Genomic DNA, 7,462 nt, shown 5'->3' with positions numbered 1-7,462 from the left:
GCGTCTGGCCTCTCAGCCAGCTTCAGATCTCCTCTTAGGTTCACGTGGAGGCAGGACTGGGACTGCAGCACTGAAGCCCATTTTCTGGAAGGGCAGTGATCTTACGTTCAGTGGCCCAGATCTCGTGAGAACATGGAAGGGCTCTGATAGACATGAATAGCAAAACAGCAAAAGAAGCTACTGTCCAATTTACTTGGCTTCCTCCTGTGTCTCTGAAGTATAAATGGAAAAGGGAGATCGTGCAGGATTTTCTGGACTGTGAGGTATGCTGGCATTCCTAGGAGAGTGTTGACAGCCTGAATTTTCTGTTCGTGCTTTTAGTGATCAGCTAGTCAGGACCACACAGATTAATGTGATTTTCTTACACCTTTGCTGGCAGGGCATAGGCAGGTTGTTCGTAGATGGTGAACCACTCCTTGGTCCGTTTCCTCCCTGTGGGAGATGCAAGGAGTCATGGTAACTCTGCTCCTCTAGGCCGTGGTCTAAGGTACTGTACAAAGCCCATTTTGCAAATGCAAGAGATTTTTTTCTTTTTAATAGTGAGTCTCTGAATTAAAGAAGCAGTTCCCTAAATGGGAGGTCTCAAATCAGTTGTCTCTGCTAGTTTTATTCTATATACATTTGAAATTATTTGCTCTTTTTCCACGTTCTCTGAACGTGGCAAGCAGCCAGCAAGTGGGCCCCTCTTCCATCTCTCCTTGGAGCCTTCTGTCATCACCAGCCCCTCTCGCATGTCCTAGAAGTTCCTGCTCTTAAAGACAATGCCCACATCTTACCCCGAGAGAGTTAATATCCTTCCCTTCATACTCATTTCCCTAAATTCAGAAGAGGAAAGAAACTCTATTTGCTTGGCTTTGTTGCTGGTGTGGTCTCACAGGCTGCACTTCTTTGGTAAATTACCCCAATAACTGTTCAGCCTTTGGGGGAAATTGGTCTTTTATAACATCTTCCTTTTATGAGTCTTCCTAACAGTAAAATTTCTTTAACACCCAGAGCTGGATTTTAAAAATGGTGCGTTTAAAAGACTAGCTGAGGATGTATGTGGGGATACATACATAAGTTTACAATACCCAGGGGAAAAAAGATACAGTCTGAGAATGTGATTTTTAAAGTGAATGCAGACCAGCTAGGAATCAGGATTTTTTTTTAGCATCTTTAAAGAAAAGACAGTAATCAGTATTTAGAATTACACTGTTGAAAAATAAGCAGTGAATGGCGGTTTAGTAGACAGCAGTCATATCAGAAGATGTGTTCATCTATAACTTATCTGATGTGATTTAATTTCTTTGGTAACAACTTTGTTATAGTTAAAATATATTCAATCATAAAAAGAGCATAATTGTACATCTGGCCTGAAGGATAAGAAATGGGGTACGTGCTAGCCTACATTTCATGAAAACCGGCCACAAATCAGAGGAAATACAAAAGAACTATTTTGAAATGACTTATAAATATTATATACATTACTGTTTTAGGGAAATAGCTTTCTCATAAAAATGGCCAACAAGATTCACTGATTTATCCAGTGAGCATGACTGTCACACCTACCACTATTCAAGGGTGAGTAAACCAAAGCTGCTCACATTCAGTCTGCTTGACAGATAATTACTGTCCAATGTAGGAAGTTCTTTAGCAGAGGCACATAATCAGAACCAGGGAGCAACAGGGCGGAAGCAAAGTCTAAACAGGCCAGCATCTTGCTCTGCCCAGTTTAGCTGGGCGGGTGAAACCTGACTTTTAAGTTGACAGTTGAAGGGAGAGGAAGAGTTCAGAAGGGCAGATAAAAGGCGTTGTAGGCTGAGAGGCAGCCTATGCAAGGGAAGGAACAGAGAACAGAGTGCCCTCTGGTATGAAGGGCTGGAGAGAAGGGAAGGACCAAAGCAGCGCTGCAAAGAGAGGCAGGGCTTAGCTCACCAGGGCCTTATCCAGCTTGCCGAGGGGGTACATGGTTACCCCATGGACTCCAGCCCTCAGACTTTAATGTTCACAAGACTTACTGGGGAGCGTGTTAAAACAGATGCTGATCGGACGGCTCTGAGGGTCAGCTTTTCCAACAAGCACCAGGTGATGCTGCTGCTGCAGTGAAGTGATTTTTCAGGCCTCACTTGGGTAGCAAATAATCACCAATTCCAATAGCTGGAATGGATCCCCTGTGTGCTAAGATATGCTACTGTTAATCCTTTGAGAACAGGGGTCTAGGGTAGGACCTGGGCCAACAGCCTGGTGGTTACAGTCCACGGGGTTGAAAAGCGTCGCACACGGCTGAGCAACAAACACTGGGCCAACAGAGCCTCTCGGATGTTGGATGCCACCCAAAAGCTACCTCCTGGGCTGACTGTGAGTGCCTCACAAGCAAAATCTTTAGTGTGTTCTAGGATGGGAGGAAGGTGGAGAAACCGAGCTGGTGCAGACAAGCAGGTCTCGCTGTCGGAACCGCAATCTGGTTTTCTACTAAGAAACCACAGTGTTGCAAAAATAACCCCAGTCAGCCACAGCGGCCGATACTGGCTGTTGGCATGGCCCCAGGGCCTTCTCTCCTCAAGCGTCAAGTGTCAGGAGATTGAAATTTTGCTTCCAGTTCACCTCTGCAGCAGACAGGTCATCCAGCCTGTGGTAGTGTCTGCAACAGCACCACTTTACCGAGCTCAAAGCTGCTACTATGCAGAGGCGGCAAAGGAGCGGCGGAAATGAGCCATTCAAGATCTTGTTCTATGGCCTCCCAGTTACTACTGTTTAATTATTTTTATAAGTGATTTTAAGTCATCCCTTAGTCCTTTCTAAAAATATAACATAGATGATAAAACTGACCATTTTTTCTTATAAAATATCAATATTTCAATATAGTAACAAACATTGAGCCAGCCCCCACTTCCTCAATATTCTCAGGAACAAAATAGAAATATGGAAAATGAATATATCAGGCTCTGTCAAATAAAAGAAAACTCGGGTTTCTGCTGAGTAGATTGGTCTTGAGGTCACCATGATATATAAGCGTGTGGGTATAAACATTCACATGGATGTGGCTGTATCTGCAGGTCCATTTCTGGAAGTTGGACACGCATGTTGCCTCTCCAGAGCGCTGCTGCAGAATGGGGGTCAGTGTGGCAGTGTAGTCTTGTTTAGAATTTTTCTGATGTGATCGCCTACCTTTAAAAAAAGAATAGAGAAGACAGAGGTCACCATGGTTGAAAAGCATGATGACATTTGCCACACCCTTTAGTTTGCTGGTTTGGGCAGTAACAATCATCTTGTCTTAAAGCGCTTCTTGTTCTGTGTTTCAGGGGAAAAAATGAAAGTCGTCAGGTCTCCTGAGGCTAAGTTACCCAGGCCTGAGTAATTTATTAAGGAAATAAATCTTTGAAATAAATTCCCTGTTAAGTTAGAATTTTTTCCAATTGTGTCCTTGGTTGGCAGTTTCTGCCTTCTCTTCAGACAACGGTGAAACGGTGAGATGTAAGGTTGCAAAATAAAAATGAACTGGAGGGAAAGGCATTTTTTCTTTTTTAAACACAGGCTAACTTCGTCATTGATGCCCTTCCTACCATCTTGTCTCCCCCACATATACTATCATAAAACTCTGGGGAAAAGCACATTCCAGGTAGATGCTACACTGTTAAAATTTAATGGATAATTTCCATTATGGTATTATATATTTATAAGCAGAGAAGAAGCTACTTTCATAGACACTATGGGTATTAAACATTCAACAGTTATAATAACCCAGTTTGCAATCTCTGACTTTAAAAAAATCTCATTTTAGTGAATTGGAGTGAGCTCTCTGAAGCCATTTAGACACTGAAATAAAGTTGGTACATGCCTGTTGTAGAAATAAAAGCTGAGATAATTTGGTTTGGAGCACTATGTTGTGTCATCTGTGTTTCCTCTTCTTATAGGAGGTAGCACAATCTTTGAAAAAAAACTTAGCCAGGCAGTACTTCCTAAAACTCACATGTCTACTTATATATTAGTAGGTCCTCCACTTAGAAATTCTTCCTGCATTTTTTGGTTTCATCTGTGAGTGACTGAGCTAAAATATTTCAATATAATAGCTAACATTGAGCCAAACCTCACTTCCTCAATCTTTTCAATAAAAACATCTTCTGTCTCCAATGTTGGACATTAGCCTCCTACAGCTAGGCCTGACAGAGAAAATCAAGAGCTACGAGGCTCCTTTACTTGTATTTTCCCCTCTTCCAAATCTTCAGGCTTCTCACTACTGATGAACTTTTGGGTATGGGTGGGGCTGTGTGGGGCGGGGCAGGAGGAGGTACACATATGTATTTTGACTGCCTCCTAAAGACCCCTGCTTGGAGCTATTAATTAAGATACATACATTTATCAGTCTGAAGTCACCTTAACATCATCTACAATCCATGTTAAGATGTCTTTTGAACTACTCAATATAAACTCCTAAACCTGGCTTCTTATCAGAATTACCTGTGGAATTTAAAGATTCCTATCTACCATAACCTTCTGAATGAAAAAGTTTTGGAGGTGAGCCTCACTCTAGTTCTTTAAAAGTGCAGCTCTGAATTTATCAATCCAAATTCTCAATGAATCTCTAAAATATGAGGAAAAAAATTTGTATAACATAAACCATTATCACAATTAACAAAATTAAAAAATTTAGTATCACTAAATATCTTGTTCATATCAAATTTTCCTAGTCCTCTCAAAAATGTCTTTTCAAAGTTAGTTTGTAATCGGGACCCAAACTCAAATTAGGTGCATGAGTCATGTCTCTCATTTCTTTTAATGGTCCACCTTATTGCTTCCCCTCCGTTTCTCATGCCACTGGCTTCCTGAAGAAACCAGATTCATCTTTAGGATGTGGCACCTCTGACATTGGGGTACACGTGTCTCTTTCAGATCTGGTTTCCTCGGTGTGTATGCCCAGGAGTGGGATTGCTGGGTCATATGGCAGTTCTATTTCCAGTTTTTGAAGGAATCTCCACACTGTTCTCCATAGTGGCTGTTTGCATTCCCACCAACAGTGTAAGAGAGTTCCCTTTTCTCCACACCCTCTCCAGCATTTATTGCTTGTAGACTTTTGGATAGCAGCCATTCTGACTGGCGTGTAATGGTACCTCACTGTGGTTTTGATTTGCATTTCTCTGATAATGAGTGATGTTGAGCATCTTTTCATGTGTTTGTTAGCCATCTGTATGTCTTCTTTGGAGAAATGTCTTTTTAGTTCTTTGGTGGAATGGGTGAATTTAACTCAGATGACCATTATATATCTACTACTGTGGGCAAGAATCCCTTAGAAGAAATGGAGTAGCCATACATAGCCAACAAAAAAGTCCAAAATGCAGTACTTGGATGCAGTCTCAAAAATGACAGAATGATCTCTGTTCGTCTCCAGGGCAAACCATCCAATATCATGGTAATCCAAGTCTATACCCCAACCAGTAAGGCTGAAGAAGCCGAAGTTGAACGGTTCTATGAAGACCTACAAGACCTTTTAGAACTAATACCCCCCAAAAGATATCCTTTTCATTATAGGGGACTGAAATGCAAAAGCAGGAAGCCAAGAAAAACCTGAAGTAACAGGCAAATTTGGCTTTTGAGTACGGAATGAAGCAAGGCAAAGGCTAATAGAGTTTTGCCAAGAGAATGCACTGGTCATAGCAAACACCCTCTTCCAACAACACAAGAGAAGACTCTACACATGGACATCACCAGATGGCCAACACCGAAATCAGATTGATTATATTCTTTGTAGCCAAAGATGGAGAAGCTCTATACAGTCAGCAAAAACAAGACCGGGAGCTGACTGTGGCTCAAATCATGAACTCCTTATTGACAAATTCAGACTTAACTTGAAGAAAGTAGGAAAAACCACTAGACCATTCAGGTATGACCTAAATCAAATCCCTTACAATTATACAGGGGAAGTGACAAATAGATTTATGGGACTAGATCTGATAGACAGAATGCCTGAAGAACTATGGATGGAGGTTCATGACATTGTACAGGAGACAGGGATCAAGACCATCTCCAAGGGAAAAAAAATGCAAAAAAGGCAAAATGGTTTTCTGAGGAGGACTTAAAAATAGCTGTGAAAGGAAGAGAAGTGAAAAGCAAAGGATAAAAGGAAAGTTACGCCCATTTGAATGCAGAGTTCCAAAGAATAGCAAAGAGACATAAGAAAGCCTCCCTCAGCGATCAATGCAAAGAATTAGAGGAAAACAACAGAATGGGAAAGACTAAAGATCGCTTCAAGAAAATTAGAGATACCAAGGGAACATTTCATGCAAAGATGGGCTCAATAAAGGACAGAAATGGTATGGACCTAACAGAAGCAGAAGATATTAAGAAGAGGTGGCAAGAACATACAGAACAACTATACAAAAAAAGATCTTCATTACCCAGATAACCATGATGGGTGATCACTCACCTAGAGCCAGACATCCTGGAATGTGAAGTCAAGTGGGCCTTAGGAAGCATCACTATGAACAAAGCTAGTGGAGGTGGTGGAATTCCACTTGAGCTGTTTCAAATCCTAAAAGATGATGCTGTGAAAGTGCTGCACTCAATATGCCAGCAAATTTGGAAACCTCAGCAGTGGCCACAGGACTGGAAAAGGTCCGTTTTCATTCCAATCCCTAAGAAAGGCAATGCCAAAGAATGCTCAAACTACCACAGAGTTGCACTCATCTCACACGCTAGTAATGCTCAAAATTCTCCAAGCCAGCCTTCAACAGTACCTGAACCGTGAAATTCCAGATGTTCAAGCTGGTTTTAGAAAAGGCAGAGGAACCAGAGATCAAATTGCCAACATCCACTGGATCATCAAAAAAGCAAGAGAGTTCCAGAAAAACATCTATTTCTGATTTAGTGACTATGCCAAAGCCTTTGACTGTGTCAGCCACAATAAACTGTGGAAAATTCTGAAAGAGTTTTTAATACCAGACCACCTGACCTGCCTCTTGAGAAATCTGTATGCAGGTCAGGAAGCAACAGTTAGAAATGGACATGGAACAACAGACTGGTTCCAAATAGGAAAAGGAGTACGTCATGGTCATGTATGGATGTGAGAGTTGGACTATAAAGAAAGCTGAGTGCCAAAGAATTGATGCTTTTGAACTGTGGTGTTGGAGAAGACTCTCTTGAGAATCCCTTGGACTGCAAGGAGATCCAACCAGTCCATCCTAAAGGAGATCAGTCCTGGGTGTCATTGGAAGGACTGATGTTGAAGCTGAAACTCCAATCCTTTGGCCACCTGATGTGAAGAGCTGACTCATCTGAAAAGACCCTGATGCTGGGAAAGATTTAAGGCAGGAGGAGAAGGGGACGACAGAGGATGAGATGGTTGGATGGCATCACTGACTCAACGGAGATGAGTTTGAGTAAACTCTGGGAGTTGGTGATGGACAGGGAGGCCTGGCATGCTGCGGTCCACGGGGTCGTGAAGAGTCAGACACGACTGAGCGACTGAACTGTCTGGTTCTCCTCCTTT

The sequence above is a fragment of the Dama dama genome, chromosome 12, assembly GCF_033118175.1.
Source record: "Dama dama isolate Ldn47 chromosome 12, ASM3311817v1, whole genome shotgun sequence".
Lineage (NCBI taxonomy): Eukaryota > Metazoa > Chordata > Mammalia > Artiodactyla > Cervidae > Dama > Dama dama.
Note: the sequence above shows the minus strand (reverse complement) of the source record.